Source organism: Odontomachus brunneus, unplaced genomic scaffold (genome assembly GCF_010583005.1).
Source record: "Odontomachus brunneus isolate Ranch 3 - 2012 unplaced genomic scaffold, Obru_v1 Obru_scaffold_086, whole genome shotgun sequence".
Lineage (NCBI taxonomy): Eukaryota > Metazoa > Arthropoda > Insecta > Hymenoptera > Formicidae > Odontomachus > Odontomachus brunneus.
In genome coordinates this window covers 799,911-827,881 of record NW_022639536.1, presented here as the reverse complement: position 1 = coordinate 827,881, position 27,971 = coordinate 799,911, and the positions used below count along the sequence as shown (strand labels likewise).

The 27,971-nt window shown below is 35.6% G+C and overlaps 1 protein-coding gene across 6 annotated transcripts in view; it reads right to left on the bottom strand.

The window, feature by feature from the left end:
- Positions 1 to 27,971, bottom strand: part of LOC116847953 (zinc finger and SCAN domain-containing protein 21-like) — a 101,528-nt gene that overhangs the window by 12,778 nt on the left and 60,779 nt on the right. The window contains exons 1-2 of one of the 6 annotated variants that reach the window (XM_032823588.1): positions 27,481 to 27,833; positions 27,042 to 27,129 (exon numbers count right to left, since the gene is read on the bottom strand). The exons of 4 other annotated variants lie outside the window; for them this stretch is intronic. The gene's annotated coding sequence lies outside the window, so the exon portion shown is untranslated. Of the gene's footprint in view, positions 1 to 27,041; positions 27,834 to 27,971 lie in introns of those variants that run through there. One more of the 6 variants, XM_032823587.1, reaches the window with a different exon arrangement.

Genomic DNA, 27,971 nt, shown 5'->3' with positions numbered 1-27,971 from the left:
GGATCGATATCAATCACAATTAAACTGTCTGAATGAAGCATTGTTGGAAAAAAGGCCAGCAGTAGCCAGCAATCGACGTAAAGTTATGCTTTTGCACGACAACGCTCGACCACACGTTGCCATAGCCGTCAAAGAAACACTGATGCAGCTCGAGTGGGAAGTTCTCCCGCACCCAGTGTATTCACCAGACTTAGCTCCTTCGGACTATTACTTGTTCCGGTCGATGCAGCACGGCTTGGTGGATACACACTTCAGAAATTACGAGGATGTGCGAAAATGGATCGACGAATGGATTGCATCAAAAGATCAATCGTTCTATCGTCGCGGAATCTACGCGTTGCCCGAAAGATGGGAAAAATGTATAGCTAGCGAGGGAAAATAGGTGATACTCTGAGAGTACCACCATGCAACAAAGGGTTAACATAGAGAACAGGCTTTAGTCTACTAGATCATGAGGCATTTTTCGTTTTAGCCTTTTTCTAACAATTCTGAATCTTGCAAGCTGGTTTGCAAAGGAGTTTGGATATTCAGCTAGTCGTTTGACGGGCTTTTGTGAGTAAGTTTTTATTACTTCTTTTATATAGGAATGCGGAAATCGTGGTGTAACTGGTCGTTAATGATGTACCAGGGAGTGTCTATTATTATGCGTAGAACTTTTGGAATTCTTGTAGAATTTCGATGTTGGAGTGGGTTGATGTTCCTCATAACTAGACCCCATATATCCAGATTGGTTTCAGTACAGACTTGTAGAGAAGTAACTTACTCTCTAGAGATAGGCTTAATGGACATCCAATCAGCCAGAACATTTTCCTCAGTTGAAGGTTTAGTTGTTTGCGTTTACAAATATATGCTTGCGCCAGTTTAATCGTGGATGCAGATGGAGACCTAAGTATTTAACATGATCGTCTTGAGGTATTTGAAATCCATTGAGAGTTATTGATATACACTAAAATAGCTGTGTCGTCTGCAAAAGTGCCACTTATAATCTTGTGATGGGTTGGTAGGTTCGCAGTGTGCAATAAGTACAGGACAGATCTTAAAACACTGTCCTGGGAAACTTCGGTGCGAATTACATATAGAGCAGTTGTAGCGTCACTATATTTAACATATATATGTCTCTTATCAAGGTAGGATTTGAGAAAGTTGTAGTAATTTGTAGAGAAGTTAAACTTTATTTTATATAAGAAACCGTCGTACCAGATCTTATCAAAGGCATGGGATAAATACGTTGATAAATACGGCAGAAACAATATTGCTTTTTCTCAAGTAATGCGTTAATTTTGTCAACAAATCTGTGCATTTGCTCTATGGTGTTTTTTCCTGAATCCAAACTGATGATCAAGTATTAGCTTTCTCTGCTCAATAATTAGTATAGCTTTTTAAAGTAACAAGCGCTCCATTACTTTGGATGGAACAGGTAATAAGCTAATGGGCAATATGATTTCACATCCTCCGCTGGTTTACCAGGTTTTTAGATCACAATGACCTCGGCTGCTTTCCATTGTGGTGATACATAGCTTCTCTAAAGTATGGCGTTATACAGTTATGTTAGGTAAGTAACACCTTCTGCTGGGAGCTTTTTTAGCAGCCTCCCTGAAATAAGATCATACCCAGGAGCCTTGTTTGGATTAAGATTTTTTATTGCAGCACTTCATGTTTAGTGAATTTTTTTACTAGAGGGTCGAGTTGATTTATTTGATTCAGGACTTTGCCAGTATTTATTTTGTCAGCAGGCAGGCATTCATTTGAATTAGGTACAAATACTGACGAAAAATGTTTGATAAAGGTTTCGGTTTTTTCTACGTTGCTCCTAGCCCAGTTGTTGTGATACTTACGAATGGGTGGGGAGATGGTTGAAGGATACTTTAGTCTTTTGGTGATTTTCCATAAAAAGTAACCTGAAACTGCGTAGGCATTTAAATTACTTAAGTAGCGTTGAAGACCATAGTTCCTTGCGTTTTGTAGCAGAATTTTAAGTTCTTTGATTGCATGGTCTTTTGATGGCATCCGTGTTGCCACTGTTTGCGTAATTTTCGTTTCTCAACCATTTTATCTCTAATAGACCGACTGCAGTCTGGCGCAGGCAAACACATATCTTTGTTCACTGGTGTTGAGTCCCATACTGCTTGTTGAACACATCTGTTGAACTGCTCAATTGCCTCCGTGATGTCATCATCCGTTCTAGGCGGTATGTTGTCAAGAGTGGATCCAACGATTTCGCGAAAAACAAACTAGTTTATTTTGCGATTATGTAATATTAATGATTTTTCAGAGACGACAACCTGGCTACAGAGTTTAGTTAATATTGGAGAGTGGTCTGATGAAAGTTCTAAGCACGAGTTACATTTTATGTAGAGTTTTGATATGCCTTTTGCGATACCGAAGTCGATAAGGTCAGGTATCTTGTTAGGAGCAGAGGCCAATAAGTTGTTTCTGTAGTTGTGATTGCAAGCATGTGCAGATTGTCGATAACTTGTAATAATTCACGACCTCTGGGTAGAGTAAGTCTGGAGCCGCAGTGAACATTTTTAATATTATAATCATCGCCCGCAATGAAATAATGCCCCAGGCCGGTGAAGAAATCCGTGAATTGGTACTTTTTAATTGAATGTCTAAGAAGGCAATAAACAGCTGATAGGGTTATAGAACCAGACCAGTCTTCGATCATGATATTAGTGATCTGGAGAAAGACCTTGCGAAAAGAATTGGTTTCATGATGTTTTATATTCTTCTAATGAGGACCGCAGTACCTCCATGGGTTGCCTCATCAGAAAGGTTAATATGATATAATTTATACATAGATTTTTCATAAAGCTTTTTTTTGTGAAGTGGGTTTCTGATATCAACATGATGCCAATATTATGTATATTTAGAAATATTTTTAGTTTATCAAAATGTTGTGACAAGCCATTGGCATTCCATACTGCAATATTTAATTTATCAAATGTAGTGTTAGTTTGGCTATAAAATTGTTGAGTACGTTTGATATATTTCTTATTTGCTGGATCAGTTGTTTCATCTTTTCTATGAGTTTATCTTGGTTTTTATCTTTGCGTTATAGATGTTCAATGCCATCGCTCAATAATTTTCAATAATTCTTGAATAGTTGATTTCTGAACTGTCTGAGAGTAGGTTACCTTTGCATTTCTATTTTTACTCGCTTCCAGAGTCTGCATGGCTTGGTCTGACGTAGAGGCTAAAATTTCTTTAGGTCTGAGATTTGTGATTCTACTTTTCTGGAGTTGCTTATAGACAGCATATCCCTTGTAATTTGTAGGATGATTACCATTGCATAAAGCATACGTTGTCTGATCTCTCCTTTCTAGTTTCATGTTTGCCTGCACATTTAACGCACCTTGGTCTGTGATGACAAAATTTTTGTGTGTGACCGTACTGTTGGCAGTTTGCTGCGATATCTTCCTTCTAAGCAGGGGAGCTTTAAAGATACTGCAAGAGAAATTGAGTTTTGTATATTTCTTTATTATTTGTATCTGGTTTTAAATCAATAAAGAATATCGGTAATGGTTTCTTGGTCACCATTTATCTAATGTTCCAGATATTGGAGACGCTATGACCCAGTATAGAGCAGTTGCTTTATAGCTTCCTTTGATTTCATCAAGATTTGTCGACGAGTGTATATTATTCTTAAGAACTACTTTGAAGCTACGCTCGTGTTTTGTTATATATGAAACTCTGTGTCGCTTATGTTGTTGAAGTTCGTTAACTATTATAGTATAAGCTTTTGTAAACTTGGATTGGATCTTTACTTGATGGGTGTCAATGACTTTGATCATGTAATCCAGAGGGACAGTTTCGTTCAGGAGTTTAATGAGTGGTTGTATATTACTAACGCCATCAACAAAAATTGGAGGAGGTTTGGCTTGTTTCTCCGATTGAACAGAACCAGTATCCGAAATGTGTTGGTCGTTATCGAGACCTTGAAATCGATTAAATGTTTGAACTTGTTCGCCCAACCAGTAGGTGTCTATTTTAGTTTGCTTATAACTTTTATCCGGCATAAGTTAACGGATTACGGCCATCATAAACCAGCCTTTACGTACAACATATGTCACATGTACCACTTACACAGAAAAATCAACTGAAAAATCATAATATTGATGTAACGTTAATGTTTATTCATGTTTGATAAGTAACAATTCTCTTTTAACTGAAATAATTAAAATACATTCAGCTTTTCACTACATAAAAGAAGAAAGGAATTCAAAATTGTATAAGTATCATCCCAAATAGCCAAACCTGCGCGAGCAGATTTTACGCAGAGTCTGTCAACAGTGTCTGTAGACAGAATGGCAACAGATTGTATGTAGAATCTGTTCTGACGACAGATTGATGACAGACTGTGCGCAGAGCCTGTCGACAGACTCTGACGATAGACTGACGGCAGATTGCGCGCAGATTCTATTTTCTAGGTAGGCTATATAATTCTATCAAGGGCCATATGTACGCTATTAAATGGGGCAGTTTCACATCCTACACAGCACGTAATATTGCAGAAATATTGCAGTGATATTGCAATATAGTGGTAATATTACATATCACAGTGAAATATTACAGAAATATTACTGAAATATTGCACCTTTACATATGTCATTGAAATATTACAGAAATATTACTGCAGTATTACATACTTATATCATTGAAATATTACACATTTATATCATTGAAATATTATACTTATATATTTGCAATATTATAGTTAAATTATAGCAATATATCATATTCTAAATAGAATGGTGACATCAATTGACATATTAATTTCTTTGACATTATAGACATCATTAAAACGTTATTACGGCGTCATTTGAAGTCATCTTCTCTTACAGAAATAGTATTTTTTTAAAGTTTCTTTTAAAATTTAGTATTTCGATTTGTTTAATTTGGATTTTCTTGGATTTTTAAATTTTTTTTTGTTTGAATTAATCATTATAACATTTTGTTAAAAATCTAAAAATAATTATCACTGACACTACATTACATCAATATTTATCGCATATCGAATGTTGTTGCATTGTTTCAATATCTATCAGCAAATTATCCAACAAACACTAAGTAAAAATTATATAACTATTATTTGATGTTTGTTAAGTATATTATAATGTACTGTGAACACTATAAGGATACATTATATAAGCATGAATTGTAAGAACATCGTTGGAGTCATCAGAGTCACCGCGTGCGCGCTTGATCGTCAGGTTAAACAACAGTTTAATGCGGTCAGGACATTGATGGTGCCCAGTGGTATACTACTTGGGATCGAAATTATCGCTGGAGGATTTCACGAAAGTTTGGAGTGTATTTGATAACCTTCGATACGTAGTAGTTTATGAAACATGAGAAAACTAGGAATATATAAGTAAATTTTTTTAAATATTATGATTTTCTCACAGTAATATCATTGTGATTTTCACCATTATATTACTGTGATGCATTTGCCGCGGACATTTTAATATTACTGTGATATCTTAGTAATATTTCAGCATTATTTCTGTTACATTCCTTGGTAATATTGCAATGAAAATATAATATTGCTGTGATATTTCTGCGATATTACGCGCTGTGTGGGATACACACCATGTAAAACTGCTGCAGAGGGGTCAATATAATTATATTGTGCAATAATTGTACACATATACACAATAAAAAACAATTTTTACTTTTTAAAATTATATTACACATTTTTTATAAAAAGGCAACAATAATAGAGAAATAACGAGTACAAGTATAGAATAGTACAACGGTTAAATAGCCATTTAAAAATATATATATATACCATCCCTGGTAAAAATTGTTCTCATAATTTTTCATATAATTTCTCATATTATTATTTTTTTATGTCATTATGTCATTAAATCTAAATGATTTAACCGTCATGCAATAAGTACTGAAGACAGCAGCACCGAATAAATTATTAGTCTTGCATGTAAATAACTTTTACATAATTTTTGTGATGGTTTATTTAAAAATATATCATGCTTTGATTTTGATAAAATTTAATACAATCTGAACTGGACAATCGACCAAATTAATTCGCACATATGAAAGCACAGTATTTTATTAATGTGATGGAAAAATGTTATTATCTGCTATTTTATTGCAATAATTTTCTATACAGTCCTGGGTAGAAAATTAATTTCAAATTATCGTGCCGGTCTCTCTTATATTATTTATACGCTAAACGACTTCGTCTATATTTTGCGGTTTAAAAGACGAACAAACTCTAAAATTTTTCTTCCTTAAAATTTAAGTGGGCGATATAAAACACTTTTTATCAAGTCAGGAATTGGCTTAAGGCGACGAACGATTATCCCAAAAATGTCTTTGGTTCAAGTTCGAATCTCACCAGAGAAAATCTTAAAAATATAGAAAAACTTTTTTTTTTCATTGTATTTTACGAGTATTTATGAGTATTTATAAGAAAGCGCTTATTCTATGAATTATGAAAAATTATGAGAAAATTTTCTACAAAAAATTTAATTAAAGAACCTATGAAACGACAGTATTTGCGCGCAATCTGGCGCCAATCTGATGCCAGAGTTTGTTATCAGACCCTGTCAGCAAGCAGATTAGGGACGCAGATGACTATGGATTTGTCGACAGATCTTGCTCGAATTCGACAGATCCTGTTGCCAATCTGACATCAGTTTGCGCACAGATTGCTTACTGGGATATAGAATAAAGAAAGAATTATATTAAAATAGTCACATCTTTAGGTTATAAAGTAGAACTTTGTAAAATATAAACACAATTCAACCATATTCTCACGATTCACTTCAATAATATCGCTTTTCTTTTTACCATATCATTTATTTGCAAAGAAAGTTCCAGTTATAACAATACACACACAAAGCATTGAAAATGACATATATATCTGCTGCACGCAGCCACAAGAAATAATTGTAACAAACAAAACACTTGTAATTCCTCACGAATTCTCAGAGTGTTCTAGGAATTAAGTCGTAAAGTATTCGCTATAATGGACTTCTGAGGAATACTTCAAGACAAACTTATTATGGTTACTTCTTTACGAATTCTTCAGATATTAATTTTTATAATTCTGTATGTATTCTTTAAAATGAATTCTCTAGGAACTTTTGTTCATCTCTGTACTTTCTGGGCATACAAACAATTATTTTTCCGTACAAAATCAATAATTATCTCATCCACACTCAATGAATCCATAATGAGATATGTAATAATATCAGTAATGTAAGTTAGTTACAGCCAATCGTAATCGTACGGAACGGAAAAGATGGGAGTTGACCATCTTTCTTTCCGACACTGAATGCCGGCTTACGACATCTTTATGCGACAACCGACAATGTAATACGCACTCGACATTCGGTTCCGGCTTACAGCATATTGTAGAACGGACCTTAGACGATACAATTGATGTAGTATATGTCTACGTCAATCCTTATGCGTTGACTTACGTCTACGACTTACGTCTACGACACTGTCGGAAACGATCGCGACAATCTTTGTGCTCAGGCTCTTAGTCTTTATGACCGTCTAGACGGTTATCTTTGTTTAAATGTTTTGTTTATAGCAACTACTTTTTGCGCCTATATTCAATACATGCCAGTGAATGTATAATAATTTACATTTACATTTTTAAATATAAATTATTTAATTTATTGTTATTCATAGTTATTTATATTTTATGGAATTAATTACTTAGTTTTATATAAAAGAGCAATTTAAATAATAGAGCAAAGAAAGGGAATTGTGTTAAAATAGCTTTTCATATATAAAATGTTTATTTGTATCAATAATAAATATAATTATAAATAGATTTAAGTATATTTTATCCTTAAGTTTGTATTCATGTTTCTAAAATCCTTATACAGTTCTAACAAACTCAATTGCATTATTCGAAAGCCATTTATTCTTGGATTTTTAATTATATGTTTGAAAGTGCGCTTTACTTACATTTAAAGTTCAGTTAGAACAGTATATATCCAGCGAAAAATGATTCGTTGATTGACATCGTTGATTGTCAAAATGACATCAAATAGACGTTGAAATCGTCAAACCGATATCAATTTGATATCATTTTGACGTCAATCAACGAATCATTTTTCACTAGGTATATAGATATCACAAATACGAAGTCTTAAATAGCTCAGTGGAAAGAGCGATTGTCTGGCAGGCGGAAGACTCGAGTTCGATCCCAGCCGAGTCTGATGTTTCTCATCTCATATAGCATTAAAAGTGGACAACTACAGATATACAAAAAGTACCCCCCCGGCCAAAGTTTCTCTGATCTTTCTTTCGTGTGGATGCAATGAAATCCGTAGGAATCTTTTTGTGTTGAAGTAATTCTATGTAAATACTCTAAGAAGTTCTGAGGAACTCCAATCATGGTGCATGTAACTTCCTAAATCATTCTTATAGTATTCTTCTAAAAATTCCTAAAGAAATACAATTCAGGAAAGGAGAAAACTTTAGGAACACTTAAAGAATTCATCATGTTATCTGGGAAAATATCTCGGAAAGTATTCACTTTTTTATGATTTAATTTCAGTACTTTTGTATGCAGAATAATCAGAGGAATCAAATTATGTTAAGAAAATCATATAAAATTTTATTTAAAAAATAAAAGTTAATCTTGACAGGAATTTTCGAAGTCATTTCAATGTCAACTAAATATTATTATCTCCTTTCTACTTGATATCCTACAATTTTTATTTGAAATTCTTTTTCATATCCAGTGTTAGGTAGTATTTAGATATATGTATCTAGATACAGTATCTAGATACATTTTGTGTATCTAATCCTGTATCTGAGATACAATCGAATTAGAGTATCTGTATCTGTAAATAGATACAAAACGTATTATCTGAACGGCTTTTCAGATACATTTTTAGACACATTTTTATTTTCATTTTTCGTATTTTTTATCTGTAGTGGAAAAAATTTGTTTCTTTTTTATTTATCTATGAACTTACTGGCGTTATATATTTCACTAAGCTGCGTTTCGAAACATTCACAGCGCTCACGAGATTCAAGGCACCCTTCGGTCCGATCCCCACTTACGATGCTCATAGTGATCCATCTTCCAATCGTAGGCATCGTGAGCGCCGAAACATCACATATGTTATGACTATAGAGCGAACTTCAGCGCCGTTTTCTCCACTCATAACGCCCGAGTGCTGTGAGCACCAGTGCCAATATGTCTCATGGTGACTAGCGGGCACTGTCGCGTAAAAGTCCCTCTGGCGCTCACGGTGCTCGGACGCTGTGAATGGGCAAAATGGCGCCAAAGTCTACTTTTTGATTATGACCAGAGATCGCGCTGCTGTTTTCTCCACTCGCGGCGCTCGGGCGTTATCTTATTGTATGTGAAAGCAGCGTAAAGTTGGCCACACAAACTTTCTGTAACAGTAACCGTAAGACGTAACGTAAGAATTGACCAATTGTGATCGAGTATTCATAAAAATGGCGACCTTACGATTCGACAATTCTCAACATGATTGGTCAATTCTTACGGTTACTGTTACGAAAAGTGTGTGTGCCCAGCTTTACTAAAGGATCTCTATAAACAATGCAAGATAATTAATAGTTATAATAACCTAAAAAGTTTTAAAGATATTGAAAACTAAAAAGATGTTTGTAACTCCCGGAATCCTAAATGGAGAGTTATTTAAAATAATATTCATTAATTCTCAAAGTAAAAATTCGATGCATGTATAGTCGAATATATGTCATGTGGGAATAAATAAAGTGGTGCACTAAATGCAACTGGAAATTTTTATATGCATATTAAGGCAAGTATATTTTTAAGATAGTAATATAGAAAATTAAAATACTTAAATAGTTAATGTATTAATATCCCAAATAGCCAAATCTGCAAAATAAGTTTTACACAGAGTCTGTTGTCAATATCTGTGCAAGGCAACAGGTTGTCGACAGGATTTGTTTATCGACTCTGATGGCAGATTGGCAGCACACACAGGGTCTGCTGATAAATTAAAGTAAAAGCAACGCAAAGACTGCTGCCAGATTTTGGCGGCAGATGGATCGCAGATTTCATACAATCTGCCGCCAATCTGCTGTCAGCTTCTAATGACAACATGTAAAAATATTGCAGACACATATGACTGTGGATGTGCCAATCTGACGTCAGTATGCCCATAGATTACTTACTGGGATAGTAATCTCTAACTATGCATTTTGATGTTTTTTTTAACAGCAAATACGATCTTATGCAATATACATTTTGATTTTTAGTTTAAATCGAGAAGATAGGGGCTCAGTATTGTTAGCTAATTAACATTTTCTTACAACAATTGATATACAAAATAAATTATTATTGAATTAGTGATCTAATAAAATACATAGTTACCGCGCAAGACTAAAATATATATAAATATTTTTTAAATACTATGTGCTGGGGGGGATTAAAACCTTATTTTAAGCTAGAGCGATAATTTCACATATTTATTTGATATTGTATATATATGTATATCTCTCTCTCCTTTTTACTCTCCTTAGAGAAAACACTCAACATTATTAAAAAGAACATTACAAAAAAAGAAACAAAATACAAACATTTTTTTTTAAACACTCTTTATCGGATATGTCTTGTACAATCTTAATAATTGTTAATTTATTATAATTTTTAAATAGTGCTTAGCAAGCAAGCAATAAACGTGTGTGGGTTTGTTACACCATTGTAGCTGCCGAGTTATTTAGTATTAATTTTTACATTATTAGTAATAGTTAATTAATTTAATTATACAATTCAAATTAAATCAAGGGGTTTAATGCGCCTAAGACGTCTTAGGTCCAGGGCGGTGTCGAGTAATTGGATCGCTTCAACATTGGTATGCTTGAGAAGTCTTCTTTCGTGTTTATTGGCGTATTCGCGGATAATTTCTTCTACCCATTTTATCCAAGTCATCGTGAATTTCTTTGTTGGTCACAAACTAGTAGGCGTTGGTGATCATACGAAGGAACTTGTTTTGGCTGCATTAGATAACGTCCCTATTGGATTATTTGGTACAGCCCCATTGCTGGATGCCGTACATCCAAATTGGTTTTATGATTGATTGGTACATCAATCGCTTGAAGTAGAGGTTAAGTTGAGAGTAATGACCAACTAACCAATACATTTGTCGCTGCTTGTGCTTGATTTGCTCAGCTTTCTGTCTTACATGGTGTTTCCAGTTCAATCTGTTGTCCAAATGGAGGCCCAGATATTTGGCTGACTCCTCTTGAGGGATTTGGACCCCATTGAGGTAAGTATTGAGGTTACTTTCTTTTTTGTGCAACGCAAATGTGATGACATGGGCTGACTTCAACTCATTGAGTTTGATTTTCCAGTTCAATGGTTAACCTTATCTAGGTCATACTGAAATTTTTCGACTGCCCTGGTTTGAGAGGTCTATGGTCATGATAATGGTGTCGTCGGCAAAGGTTCCAATGAACGTATTTTTCGTTGTTGGGATGTCAGCAGTGTAAAGGAAATACAGGAGGAGGCCAAAGACACTGCCCTGTGGTACTCCTGTTTGGATTGAATAGAAGCTGGAATAGGCTTCTTCGTATAAAACTCTGAATCTGCGATCAGAAAAAAAATTCAAGCAGTTTACAGTAATTTTGTGGCAATAATTTGCTCATCTTGCGGATGAGACCTTGGTGCCAAACCCTGTCGAATGCTTGGAAAACATCTAGGAATACTGCCGGGCAGTACTTCTTTTTTTCGAACGCTCGTTCAATTACGGCTGTCACTCGATGTATTTGGTCTATCGTTGAGTGTTTATTCCTGAACTCAAATTGGAAGTCAGGAATGCTGATGAGTGGTTTGAGACGTCTCAGGAGAAGCTTTTCGAACAGTTTGGATATCGACTGTAGCAACGATATGAGTCTATATGATGCAACCTATTTTGCTGGCTTGTCTAGTTTCTTGAACATAATTATTTGTGCTGTCTTGAAGCAGCTTGGTACGTAATGGAACCGAAGACAAGCATTAAATAAATATGTCATCATGACGACCGCTTTCTTGGACAGCTTTTGGAGGAGTCCTGAGGAGATTTTATCATATCCAAAAGCCTTCTTTGGATTAATAATATTATCGATCTCTCTGGCTACTTCCATTGGAGTGATGAATTTTAATGGCTCAGATGGTTGATATTCGGAGATTGTATCCGTTTCAGACGGGATATCATGAGGCTGGAATACAGCTGCAAGATGTTGCGCGAAAAGCTCAGCCTTCTCTTTGTTTCTTCTTATTCATTGTCCTTACGCATCCTTGATTGGTGGCATTTTGACAAGAGGTCTTTTAAATCTGCGTGTTGCCTTCTACAGGGAGTAGCCTTGGTCTGCTTCAGAGTCCAATCCACTCAGGTACTCGTCGATGCAACTCTGATTAAACTCTTTGATTAGTTTGTTTAATAAGTTGCTTACCTGGTTAAAGCTCCTTTTGTCCATAGGATTTCTGGATCTGTACCAGGTCTAGCTTTTCTTCGTTCTTTGATTAAATCTCTGATCTCCATTGGGTAGTTGACCTTTTGATCTGCTCTTTCTTTTGGGGCAGGGGTGGCTTCATTGGCAGCTATACGTAGATGTTCTATGAAGGTTTGCGCCTATAGTTTCGACTTTTCTGGAGTACTTAGTTCCACTTTTAGGTTAATTAAATTGTCTATCTCTAAACAGATCCCAATCTGTATATTTATTAGTAAGATTAGTTTTCCTTGTTTCCTTGTTTCCTTGTTTCTTTATTATAATTGCACTTAGTGATAGAAATATAGGAGTATGATCCGATGACAGATCGTCCATTCCCGATACTTCTATACAATTGTCTACAATTCCCTTCGTGATGAAAATGTCTAACAAGTCCGGAATTTTCTTGTTGTCTGTAGGCCAATAGGTAGGCGTACGTGAAGAGTGGAATTAGCACTTAGTTTCATTGATAGCACCTAGTAAGGTTTTTCCTTTACCAGGCGTAACCAGTCTTGATTCCCAGGCCGTGTGTTTAATATTGAAGTCTCTTCCAATAACAAATCCAAGTTTGTTGAAAATGCCTGTATATTATTGTTTTAATATTGTGTGTCTAGGTGGGCAGTACGTGGTACCAATGTTCAATTCAGTCTTGTTATGTTAGATAGCTATAACAGTAATCTGAATTTACGGTCCTCTGATATCTTGCTGGCAGAAATGCTATATGTTTTGTTTTATTAGAATAGCTGTTCCTCCTCTACTAGGAGGTTCACTAGGGTGATTGATCCAATATGCACTGTAACCTTTTATTTTAATAAAGTTTTTACTGGAGAAATATCAACGTTTCTGATATCAACGCAATGTCTATAATTAATAAATAAATATCTGTCACTCTTTGTTTTGGAATTATTAATTTTCATATAATTGAAAGTAAATTTAAATGTATTTAACATGTCAGTTTTTTTTAAACCGGTTTACGGTCACGACCACATCGCGCCGATATCACTATCTATATTGTGCACTCGTTTTTATCTCACGTTTATCAGAGCTCAATTCGAGCGTCCGTATGCTACGAAGGCCAAACGAATACTCAAATACAAACATGCATCTTCAACATTATTTGACACATTCGATTCAATACCTGCAAAGCAATCAAAACTGGTGAATCAGAATACGTTAATGAGAAATAGTTCAAAAGAACAGGTTTGCAAAATTACACAGGTCTACAAAAAAAATTTTTCAAAAATTTACTCGGACCGGAGTAGGTTTCCGGTATGTATTTTGAGCCCCTGAATCCGAATCCAGGTCCCGTTTTGCTCCATCACCCTAGGTTTTTTCAAAAATGGCGGATTCAATATGGCGCATGTAGCGTATTTTACTGTTTTCCAACGGATCATTTTAAAACTTCTAACATAAAGGTTTTTGGACTCACTGATTACGAAATTAACATTAGAATTCCGAAATTCAAGATGGCGGATGCAATATGGCGGACCATAGTAGTAAATTCTGATTTTTTAAGAGATCGTCTTGGAACTTCAACCGTGGGATTTTCGGAAAACAATAAAACGCAAGTGAGAGGATTCTATCGATAAGAAAACACATGAATCCACTAGAGTCATAAAGGAAAGAGTTCTTTAATTTCAAATTTACGGAACTTCAATATTTTGAAATGGATTTTGCGTTACCCATCCTGAACCACGTGGAGGTACCATTTCTATCAGGACTAACCCGCTTATAACGGGGGCACCAATGCCAAGTAAAAAATGGACTTTATTCTGTTTTTGAATAACGAATTTTTTTCATTTCGAATGATCTACGAATCGATCTTCTCTTATGCGATTTTCTCGTATCGCGTTTTAAACACCAGCAGTAATCTGCCATCATATGGTCATCCCAAATCCCCTGATATCTTTTCTCCATGTCCTTGATATCTTGGTGAAATCTTTCTCCCTGCTCCTCACTAAAATGACCAAGATTCTCAGGGAAGTAATTAATGTGGGAATCCAAGAAATGCATTTTCAGGTTCATTAAACATCCCATGTTTTTAAAATTGTCAAGCATTTTTTGGACTATATTTTTGTAGTCCGAATCCTTATTGTTTCCTAAAAACTTGAAAACCACTTCTCGAAAGCTTTTCCACGCAGCTTTTTCTTTTTTTGTCATTTTTCTTTCGAATTCATCATCTCGTAATAATGTTCTTATTTGAGGACCATCAAATACTCCTTCCCTAATTTTGGCATCAGAGAGTTTTGGAAACTTTAAAAATATGTAATTGAATGCAGCTGCGTGGAAAAGCTTTCGAGAAGTGGTTTTCAAGTTTTTAGGAAACAATAAGGATTCGGACTACAAAAATATAGTCCAAAAAATGCTTGACAATTTTAAAAACATGGGATGTTTAATGAACCTGAAAATGCATTTCTTGGATTCCCACATTAATTACTTCCCTGAGAATCTTGGTCATTTTAGTGAGGAGCAGGGAGAAAGATTTCACCAAGATATCAAGGACATGGAGAAAAGATATCAGGGGATTTGGGATGACCATATGATGGCAGATTACTGCTGGTGTTTAAAACGCGATACGAGAAAATCGCATAAGAGAAGATCGATTCGTAGATCATTCGAAATGAAAAAAATTCGTTATTCAAAAACAGAATAAAGTCCATTTTTTACTTGGCATTGGTGCCCCCGTTATAAGCGGGTTAGTCCTGATAGAAATGGTACCTCCACGTGGTTCAGGATGGGTAACGCAAAATCCATTTCAAAATATTGAAGTTCCGTAAATTTGAAATTAAAGAACTCTTTCCTTTATGACTCTAGTGGATTCATGTGTTTTCTTATCGATAGAATCCTCTCACTTGCGTTTTATTGTTTTCCGAAAATCCCACGGTTGAAGTTCCAAGACGATTTCTTAAAAAATCAGAATTTACTACTATGGTCCGCCATATTGCATCCGCCATCTTGAATTTCGGAATTCTAATGTTAATTTCGTAATCAGTGAGTCCAAAAACCTTTATGTTAGAAGTTTTAAAATGATCCGTTGGAAAACAGTAAAATACGCTACATGCGCCATATTGAATCCGCCATTTTTGAAAAAACCTAGGGTGATGGAGCAAAACGGGACCTGGATTCGGATTCAGGGGCTCAAAATACATACCGGAAACCTACTCCGGTCCGAGTAAATTTTTGAAAATTTTTTTTTGTAGACCTGTGTTATTATTATTAGCGTCTCGCCGCCACCTAGTATGCCCTCCTCCTTATATGGTGGATCCCCCATGGCGCATTGCGTCCAAGCACCCGGGGGCTGCCAAAAAATTGGTGTCGACCCCGGGGCTTATTTGTATTATTTGCACCGGATGAGGAGGGGCAACGGTAGAGACGGGCATACATGGACAGCAAGTCTTAAAGGATAGCAACCTTTGACTTTGAAAGACTGACAGCTGTACCATTTGGTACAGTAACATTGTTTCTCTCTGTAGTCGCCGTGCGCTCGGGATCGCGCCAGAGATGTCGCTTCCGAACGGCATCTCTGAGCGTTACCTAGGAAGAGGAGAGTGTCGTGAGCGTGGAGCGTCAGGTAGCTCAGTGGTTTAGAGCAGTCGCCCGGCAAGCGAAAGACCCGGGTTCGAGTCCCGGCCTAGCAAGACCGCGCTCTCGATATTTTTCTCTTTCTGGAACAAAAAAGATACGCAGATCTCGAACGCACGGCGTCTCGCCGCCACCTAGTATGCCCTCCTCCTTCTATATTGCTCAATATAGAATCTTGCAATTATATATATAAAAACTAAAGTGATAAATAGAAGAGACCAATAAGAACCGACGTTAGATGTTAGAAACGAAATATGAAACAACACGAGCGGAGAGTATATTATAAACTCTAAAGTGTACGTACGTGTAGTGTATTTCGTTTCTAACATCTAATGTCGGCTCTTATTGGCCTTTTCTATCTAACAATTTAATTGTAGATCTCAAGAGCTTAATACATATACTTTATTAAATAAAAATTATTATGTTTTTCTGGGTTATCAAGCTTGTGTTATCGTATATAATCAATGAAATGAGATCATTTGCAACCGTCGAGAAATCTTCATTCAGAAATCTCATATAAAATGTTGAGCTACCAACACGGAAAACTTTGAAGAAAAAAATTGAAGAACAAGAATTTGAATTGATAAATGCTGAAATAAAGACTTGAGTTTCCTTTTGAACAAATTGAATTTTTTCAATTTGTCTGTACCACTGCAGACATTTGGAGTTGTACAATTCGAAGTTTTTAGGAATTACTTGTCACTATCTCGATGATAATTAAAAAAAAAATTCGTGTATTCTCGCATGTCGCCGTATGAAATTTGCCCATACGTACATTGAAATAGGAAAAATGCTAAATAATGTACATCAACAATTTGAATTATCTGTCGATAAAATTGTAGGAACAGTCATGGATAATACCTCAGATTTTGGAAAAGCATTTCGTATATTTTCTTTTGATAACGATGAAATTGAAGAAGAACCAGAATATTTACCAAACAACGACATTGTTATATCTGAATTTGAACTTCCAAATAATATTAACGACGACTTAGAAGAATTTTCTTTGCCAAAACAATACAAAGGTGTGTCACATATATTGCATTTAATTGCAACTATAGATTCATGTATAGCTCTTTATCTAATATAAAATACAGAAAACTATAGAATTCTTTATTTTCTAAAGCAAGTACATTATGGAATTTAATACATAAATCAACTAAGGCAGCAGATATTATTGGAGAAATCGCGCATACTTCAAGTAAACTTCATGTTCCTTACCCCACCCGTTGGAATTCAAGTTATGGTGTAATTTGTAAATTGCTATTGATTAAAAATCACTTAAACAAAATTTTTGTCCGTTTAGATAAGCCAAGATTCGAAATGATCAAGATTGAGTTTTTTGAAGAGTATACCGTAGTATAAAAATTTAGCATATACTCTTGATTTGTTACAAGGAGAAAACTATTGTTACTTAAAATACGTTTTGCTAGTTTTACTACAACTTAAAATTAATTTGCAAACTTTTCATGAATTACCTAATTGCGAACTCTTGAGAAATGCTCTAATCAATGGCATTAACAAAAGATTCGGGGATACTGTATTGAGTTTTGGCAATACATGTAGCAACCCATACATTATTTCATCTGTGATTGTTCCTAAACTTAAGTTGAAATGGCTAAATTTAATACCAAAAGCAGGAATTTTTCCAAAAACATCCGTAAACGAATATTGTAAAATTTGCTTATTATAGAAGCAAAAAATGTGCGTTTTTAAAAATGAAATAAAAATATCTTCTGATGCTTCTTCAGCATTTTCCGTGGAAGATGAACAATTTTTCAAATTTTTAAAAGACCAAAATCACTTAGAAACAACTGACAGTGCTATTGACATGAAGGTTTTGTCTTATTTGTAAGACAAGCAAAAAGATATCCCATCAATAGTACGCTATCCGCACATGAAATATTTGATTTTGAAGTTCAAAACGATTATATTATAATCAGCACTAGTTGAGCGTTCATTCAGCATTGGTGGTCAAATTTTAGTACCGCGGCGAATTAAATTAAATAAAAATATGTTTGAGGCATTTTTGATATGTAAAAAAAGAGTGATTTATGTAATTTTTATGTAAACAAGCAAATAATTAATAAATAGTAAAAAATTTATTCAGTATATTTTATATATACTTTATACCATTATTACGATAAAATATAATTAAAAGTATCTGAATGTATCTAAGATACTTTTAAAGTATCTGAATCTTGATACATCTTAATTTGTGTATCATTGAGCGCAGTCCAACAACCGCTACAAATACTGCGCAGATTTTCTCCCTCTTGTTCTATTCTTCGAATATATTCGAATGAAGAAAGAGAAAGAAGTAAAAAACGCTACAAAGCATTTGCAGCGCCCGCTGGATCGCACCCTGTATTTGTATCTAGATATATTTTTTCACATATATCTGTATCTGTATCTAAATACATTTTACCATAAATGTATCTTACCCATCACTGTTCATATCTTCCTTAAATTCCGAAATATCGAGCTATAAAGAATTATGTAGGTTACCTTATATAATATGATGTTATCAGCGTTATAATCTTTTTAAATTTATGTTAATAAAAAGTAATTATATATTTCCTGTATATATTTTTTATTATTATATTATAATTTTATCGCAATTACATATATACAGAGTGTACCAGACTCTCTTTCGCATATTTTTTGGGAATGTAGAACAAGTTGAGGTGAATATAAAAGTCCGTTTTGCGATATTTGCAATAATAGTCGATCGATATTAATTAAAGAAGATAGGAGAATCACGCACGATATGGTAGATGAGCTGCAGTGACGCTGTCTATTGTTATATATTTATATATTAGGTCAAACTGAATAAAAATGTCCTATACCATTTTACAAATGATCACATAGGTTTTCAGATATTACTTAAAGAAAATTGTTACATGATTGTGGACCATAATGCACAAATTTTTTAAATTAACATCTAAAAATCTATGAGGTCATGGATTTTGCAAAATAGTAAAGGACTTTTTATTCAGTTTGACCTAATATATAACGGCACCTAAGTCCTAGTAGCACAGCTCATTGAGTGAAGACAATCAATATTGGTCCTTAATATTGGTTTGCTATTGTAAAGTAGACACCTTGCAATATATAGCCAATATTGAGACCCAATATTAGATCAATATTGGCACTCAAAAATATGTATGTATATATGTATTCCTTTATTAATCCCCAATTTGGGGTTACAGTATTTACACTCCATCTATTCTTTTCCTCACTACGCACACACACACACACACACACATACACACACACACACACGCGCGCGCACGCACGCACGCACACACGCACGCACATACACACACGCACGCACGCACGCACGCACACATCTCCACACCCTACGTCTTACAACTAATCTTACATCTAAATCTTACATCTAACTTATACCTAACTTACAAAATCTATTGACATAATTCAACCTACCGCATGGACTTCCGTTTCTTCCTCTCCTCTTTCTCTTTCTGTCCCACTCACTTAAGCTCTCCCCCGCTCTTTTCCATTCCTCCAACATTTTTATCTACTCCTCTCTCTTCCCTTCCTCCCTCAATACCTCCCCCACCGTCTTCCCCAACTTCTCCCCTCCTCCACTCCTCCACTCCTCCTAGCTCTCCACTTCACCCTCACATATCCTGCATCTCCTCTTCTCTTCATCCTCCAAATACATATCCTCCCATATCTTATTCCCCATTCTAAATCTGATCACTCTCCTCCACCTTTCTTCTGCCAATCCCTTCTCTAAATATTCCGCTATCCATTCTCCTTTCACAAACTGATACCATTTATTGCTTTTTGATCTTCTAATCTTTTCCCATCTCTCTCTCTCCTTTGCATCTCTCTCTCTCTCTCTCTCTCTCTCTCTCTCTCTCCTCCTCCAACTCTCTGTATTCTTTTTTCTCCCCTATCTATATTCTTCATCTTCTCTCTTCCATAAACAATTTTCTTTCTTTATACCATCCCCCTACAATTTGGCCTTTTCTTCATCTCTCCCTCATTTCCTTCCAACATCTCCTTGCCATTACACCTCCTCCCTCCTCCCTCAGTCTCCTTTCAAAATTCGAAGTCCTCTTTCCCGCCTTCCTTCTCATCTTCTCCATTCCCATCTCCTCCTTTATCATATACCCCGGTGTTTTTCTCTCTACCTCCATTGTCCATTTCATAAATCTTTCATGAACTTTCTCCAACTCATTCCTCTCTCTCCATCCCCAAATCTCCACTCTATATCCCATCACTGTCCACATTAATCTATCGCGAACAGTCATAACCTTCTTTTTCAATCCCTCCCACATACACTTTTTCCTATTCTCTAAACCTCTCTTATCACTACCGCTGCCTTCCTTCTCCTATCCCTCACCTGCGCTTCCTGTCCGCCGTTCCTCTTCATAACATATCCTAAATATCTAGATACCTTCATTTCCTCCAATTTCTTTCCTTTCCATCTCCAGTCATACCTCTTCTCTCTCTATCTGCCTAACCTCATAATCTTCGACTTGCTCGCATTCAATTCTAATCTTTTTGTATCCAAGTATCCCTCCAACCTCCCTATCATTGCCCTCATATCTCCTTCCTCCTCCGCCATCACATCACATCACATCATCTGCATACGCCAGTGTGTAGTATTTCTTTCATCCTATCCTCACTTTTTCCTAGTCTCCCTTTTTCATTATTTCCTCTAGATCCACTAACAAATGCTGAACAACACCGGACTCAGTGGATACTCCTGCCTCAACCCCCTACACGTCCAATATCTCTCCTCTACCTTCTCCCCCATCCTCACCTTACTTCTCGTCTCCATCATCAATTCCTCCAGCCTTACCACCAAACCCTTTCTCACTCCCTTCTTTTTCATTGCCTATATCAAACTTTCCCTTTCTACCGAATCAAAAGCCGCCTTCATATTAATAAAAAATGCTACCATTTTTCATCCTTCCTTTTTCAATTGCCTATTTATTATATCGTTTAGCATGTATATCTGATCCACTGTTTCCATTTCCTTCCTGAACCCTGATTGGCTCTCTAATAGCAACCCCCTTCCTTCCACTTTTTCCCTTAAACTTTCCACTAATGCTGTCGTATATACCTTATATAATGATGAAATCAATGTCACCCCTCTATAATCCACCACCCTCTATAATCCACCATCCTCTATAATCCACCACCCTCTATAATCCATCACCCTCTCTCCATTCCTTTTCTAGGAATCTCCTTTCATTTTTATCGGTATTACCACTTTCTCCTTCTATTCTTCCAGCTATCCTTCCCCACTTCATAACCTTCTACATATCCTTCTTTTCCACCTCTCCCTCTCCATATTTCCATACTTCCTTCGATACCTCATCTAATCCCATAGATTTCCCATCTTTCGGCTTCTTCATAACCTTCTTTATTTCTTTCTTCAAATCCTCTCAACCTATTTCTTCCTCCTCTCTATCTTCTTTGCTTCCTTCTCTCACCACCTTCTCCTCCATTTCCCCAACACTCTCATGAAATATTCCTTCCATTCCCCCTTTCCAATTCCTTCATTTACTCCACCCTTCTTTCCTCTCTCTTTCCTTTCACCAACTTCCAAACCCTCTTTTCTATCTTTACTACCATTACCTTCCTTTCCATTCTCTTTTTTTCCTCTTTCTTCTTCCTCTCACAAAGCCTCTTATACTTTTTCTTCCTATCTCTATATCCTATCCTCTTGTATCTCTTCATCCCCTCTCTATTTTTTCAACTCCCTTCTTACCTCCTTTTCCTTCTCTCTGCATTCCTTATCCCACCATCCTTTCCTCCATATCTTCCCTTTTCCCCTTTTATCCTCCCCCTCATATATCTTCAGAGTCCTCTTTATCCTCACCATCACTACCGTCATCTCCTGTTATCTCCCTTTCCTATTTCCTGAATCCTCCTTAACTCTTTTTCAAATTTTTCAGCACCACAATTATTGTATGATGATCCGAGTTTATCTTCTCCCTCACCTCCATCCGTATCACCTCTTGCAATATCTCCCTACACTCCAGTATATAATCAATCACTGACTCTCCATTTCCCCCCGTATACGTAAACTTACCTTCTTCATCCCCTACCACACTCCCATTCATTATCACAAATTCTTTCCTCTATTACCTGCAGCAACTTCCTGCCTTCCTTTTATTGACCTTTTTGTTCTTCGATCTTCTCCGCCCCCTTCTTCTTCCCCTTTCCCACCCTCACTCCACTCTCCCTCTTCTCCCGTCCTCGCGTTAAAGTCCCCTCCTATAACCACTCTTCTCTCTTCAGCGTTCTCCATCCATTCTTCCAATCTTTCTAACTTCCTCTTCATATCTCTATTTATATATACTTCTATAATCACCCACATCCTTCCCTAATAATTTCCCCTTTTATCCTCCCTTCCACTTCCTCCTCCTCTTTCTCTAATTTTATCTCCCTTAAGTCTTTCTTCACTCCCATAAACATCCCCCTTTTCGCCCTCCCCCTCCTATTTCTTCTTCTCGCCAACTGTATTTTCCACCCACATTTCTTCGGTAATCTGTCATTCATTCTTTTCCAATTCCTTCTCTAACCAATTTTCCATCACCACCACTTCTCATTTCTTCACCCTCTCCCAGAATTCCTTATCCTTGTTTCCCAATTCCGCCACATTCCAAAACGCTACCTTCCATCCTTTCTTCTTCCCACTCCCCTCCGTCCCTCTGCCTTCCTTTCCTCCTCCTTTAATCTAATTCCCCCAATACCTCTCTCCTTTCACTCTTTCCGTCTCTTAATCTCTCCTTATCTTCCTCCTAACTCCAACATATCCTATCTATCTGTATTCTCCCATACTTTACCTATACCTTCCTCCTCTTTTCCCTCTCTCTTCTAGCAATCTCCTCTAAATTTCACTTTATCCTCCTTTCTTTCCACGTTAAATCATTTCTTATCCATATCCCCCTCTTTTCTCACTCTTTCTTCTCCTCCTTCACCTCATCATCTCTTTTTTCTCTAAATTCAACTTTATCTTCCTTTTTTTCCACGTTAAATCATTTCTTATCCATATCCCCTTCCTTTCTCACTCCTTTTTCTACCTCATCATCTTTTTTTTCTCTTTCAATTTCTCCATTCTGATCATTACACATCCACCTCCCTCTACTCTCTCTACCTTTTTTACTTCCCTTATCTCCTCCTCTATCCCCATCTCATAATTTCTTTTATTCTCTTCTCTATTTCTCTTTCCTATCCTTTCATCCCTCTTACCACCACATTTCTCCTTCTTTCCTCTCTTTCTCTCATCTCCACCTTTGTTATCTCTCTCACTAGCTTCCCTCCTTCATCCCTATTTCTCCTCCTTCCTCTCTATTCTCTCCTGCAGTTCCTTTATTCTTCTTCTAAGCTCCTCATTCTCCCTTCTCCACGCTTCTTCCTTTTCTCCCATCAACTTCCTTATGCCTTCCAACTTCTTTCTCATTTCTTTCCTTTGACTCCCTATCTCTTCTCTCATCTCCTTTATTACCTTCACCATTTCTCTCATATTTTTCCTTCATTTTCCTCTTCCATTCATCCAACTTCCTCCTTCTTTCCAACTCATCCGCCTCACTTCCTCTCTCCCTCTTTTGTGGCGACCTCTCTTTCTTAAATACATATCATTCCTCATTTTCCCTATCGCCCTCCTCTTTCTCCCTCTTCCTCTTAAACATTTCCTTCAACATCGCCACAATTCCTCCTCTCTCCTCCTTTAGCAAACCCCTTCTCCCTTTCTGCATTGGCTGTCCATTCATCTGCTCCATCTCTCTCTTCCTCACCCTATACTCTCTTTCTAATCTTACTATTCCTTTTCTTCCTATTCCTATCTATCTCACAACTCTCTAGTCTATACTCGTACCTACCTCTACTCACTACCACACCGCCACCTTCCTAGCTTTCCAGTTCCTGCTCACTCACCCAGATGTCTCTTCTCTCACTCTTTCAGTCATTCAGTCTTTCACTTTTCCCTCCCTGCCTCTCACACACTTCTATACTTCCCTCACTACTCTTCTCCCCATCACACTCTCACTACCCCTCAACACCAATCCTTTCTCTGACTTTCTCTCACACTCACTCCACAGACTTAACTTGCCAGTCATCTAATACAAGCCGGAAATGGAAGTCTCCATTCAAAAGTAAGCCAATATCGAATTCCTAATATTGGGCCAATATTGGATTTTCCATCTGAAACCAACATTGAACTCCCAAAATAAGACGAATATTGGGTCCCAATATTGGTTTGCTATTGTAAAGTAGACGCCTTGCAATACATAGCCAATATTGAGGGTCAATATTAGACCCATATTGGCGCTCAAAAGTAAGCCAGTATCGAATTTATAATATTGGACCAATATTGAATCCCCAATGTGGGACCCATATTGAAATTTTCACCCGAAACCAATATTGAACTCCCAAAATGGGACCAATATTCGGCCCCAAGATTGATTTGCTATTCTAAAATAGATGGCTTGCAATGTATAGTCGATATTGGCGCTTAATATTGGATCAGTATTGAGTTCCCCATAATGAACAAATATTGAATTCCGAATATTAGACCAATAATGCATTCCACATTTTGGGGCAATATTAAATTACGAATATTGGACCAATATTGAATTTTGGATCTACCCAGATATCACTATAAATTCCTAAAGTATTTTTCTTTTTTAAACGGTAATTCTTTAAAAGTATACTTTAGATTATTTTATTCCAATTTTACGTCGCATTTAAAAATTTTCACTGGCACTGGTGGGACTCGAACCTGGACCTCTGAGGCACCTCTGGATTATAAATATGTTGCTTTAGGCATTACACTACTTCTTCGATCGATATAAACGTCTTACATTTTATCTATATGTGTTGTAATTAACACAGTAATATAATTTTTTGATAATATGATTTAATTTGATTTAATAAAATAATTAAATTTTAATAAAAATTATATTTTTCATACTTTTCGTGCAATGTCTAAAAAATGATGATCCCACAGACATTACAAATGTGATGATATACAACTGAGACATTGAAACATCCCTGCAACATAACTGAAACTTTCTGTGTTATCAGGGCAATATTAGATTTTCAATAAAATATTATTGAATAATAATATAATATATATCCACTAGAATAATAATATAATTTATATCCACTATTGGCTGTACATTGGCGCAATCGTGGCATGCAATAGTGGCTATATATTTTTAGCCAACATTGGCTATATATTGGAATACATTGGCCAATGTCATTCCAATATATAACAAATATTAGTACAAGCATGGCTCCCCCATATTGGCAATCCATTTGTTGCTAATATGGGCTGTACATTGGCTCAATCATGGCGCCCAATATTTTTATTATAATTTTTTGTTTATCCAATACTGGCTGCACATTGGCGCAATCATGGCGTAATATTGACGTGTAATATTGGCGTATAATATTGTAATATATATTTTTAGCCAATATTGGCTATATATTGAAATATATTGGCAAATGTCATTCCAATATAACAAAATTGGTGCATGTATGGCCCCCTATATTGGCAATCCATTTGTTGCCAATATGGGTTGTACGTTGGCTCAATCATGGCCTAATATTGGCTTCTCATTATAATTTTTTGTTTATCCAATACTGGCTGCACATTGGTGCAATCATGGCGTGCAATGGCTATGTATTTTTAGCCAATATTCGCCATATATTGGAATATAATGGCTAATGTCATTCCAAAATATAACCAATATTGGTGCAAACATGGCTCCCTATATTGGCGATCTATTTGTTGCCAATATGGACAATGTATGGATATACATTGGCTAATGTAACCCCAATATGTACCAATATGTAAAACCAATGTAATGTCAATGAAGTGTGCTATTAGAGAATATACAACGGCAGACAGCGCTACTGCAGCTCATCTACCATATCATGCATGATCATTTACCAATCTTCTTTAATTAATATCTTGAGATTTATTGCGAATATTACAAAACCATATGGAACTTTTATGTTCACTTCAATCTGTCCTACGTTCCCATGAAATATGCGGAGGAGAATCTGGGACATCTTGTATATAATAATCACTACGTTATTACAGAGAGAGTTTCATTCTGTGAAAATATTTATCAAAATATGAAATTTTCTAAGATAACACTCTAATTCTTGTATATTTTTACTCTAATTCTTGTATATTTTTACTCTTTTAGTCTCTTTTCTTAAAATTTCATTTTTCTAATGTTTATAATAAAGTAAAATATTAACGCAACTAAATACAAATCACATACAAATAAATAAAAACAAAGTTAATGTATAGTATTAGCATTAATCATTGCATTACTCGATAAATTTGAATATTTACATAAGAGTTTTCGGACAGTATGACTGCTAACTATGAGTCCAGATTACTCTTTCTACTCATTTTTTATTTATTTGATGTTAATTTGCGATTTTTCAGATTTCAAATTCTATTGAAAATTCAGTCATACACAGTTGTACAGCGTTTCTTTACTTTACCTTTTATTCACTTTAAATTTTCTGTTTTTTTCGATATTTTTTTATGAATATTACTATCAAATTTAATTTTAGCTGTTATTTTGCGTGTAGAAAATTTTTCTATAAGGGGTAAGGCCACTGTAGAGCCCCTCAGAAAAGACCTATTTTTAATAATTTTTTATGGGAAAACAAAAATCCTTTTTAAAGAAAAATCCTTTTTAAGTACTTTATCCTACATACACTGAGAGAAAAATTATCTTAAAATCAATAAATATTTCTTTGGTGGGTGCCATTAACATATTTACTTAAATCTATATTTTCTTAACTTAAATCAAGTATTGTTTACTTGATTTAAATAAACAATATTTGATTTAAGTAAAGAGAATGTAGATTTAAGTAAATATGTTAATGGCACCCACCAAGGAAATATTTGTTGATTTTAAGATAATTTTTCTCTCAGTGTACTTTGAAATATACAAAAAAATTTTTTTGCATTTTTTTATTACAAAATGGTGATGACAGAGCTCGGAAACGATGACCACTTGTTTCGAAAGGTGCCTCACGGCCGGACCGAAATCTGCTCCAATTTTTGCTCTAGAACAAAAAACCAATTTTTAAAAAATTTTTTATGTCATTAGCTAGCGAACTACGTACGAAAATTAGAAAATAATTTTTTTTTTTTGTAAAAATGACACAAATTTGAAAAAAATTTCATTTTTTGATGAAAAACTTTGCAGAAAATTGTTTATAAAAAAAAAGTTTACAACGAAACTAAAATTCGTACGTAATTCGCTGACAAATGTATTTTAAGTTACAGTCAAAATTTCAAGTAAATTGATTAAGATTTGTGGGAGTTATGAGTTCGGCTAGCTTGAAAAAAGTGATTTCGAGAAAAACGCGTTTAAAGTTTTATGTAACAATCAGCGATAGAAATTTTTCATTTACCTTTAATCTGCGATACCTGCACCATACAATTGGCCTTCCTCATTGATGTTCTCCTCCTCCTGATCCTTCTTGGCCGATTTTAGCGATGATCGAGCCTCTTTTGCAGCATCTGTCAGCGAGCGCTCCGAATACTTGATGCGCCGCGCGTCAGTCTCGAGGCAGTAATTGTTCAGGCTGTTCGGTCACTTTGAGGCAGTTCGGTTCAATTATCATGCTTAATTCTTCCATAATCTTCATAAGGTTTGAATATCTTTCATTGTACGTGCAAACAGCAATATTATTAGGACCTTAACTTAGTTTCCGCCCAAAAAATACTGAGAAAAAGCATTTATTGTAAAAAATTTATTTAAATTATTTCAATGAAAGTATTTTCCATCACTTTCTACAACTTTTTGCCATCTTTCTGGCAACTGGGCGATACCATCTCGATAAAACGATGTTTGTTTCGAAGCAATCCATTCGTCCACCCATTCTCGCACTTCTTCAACATT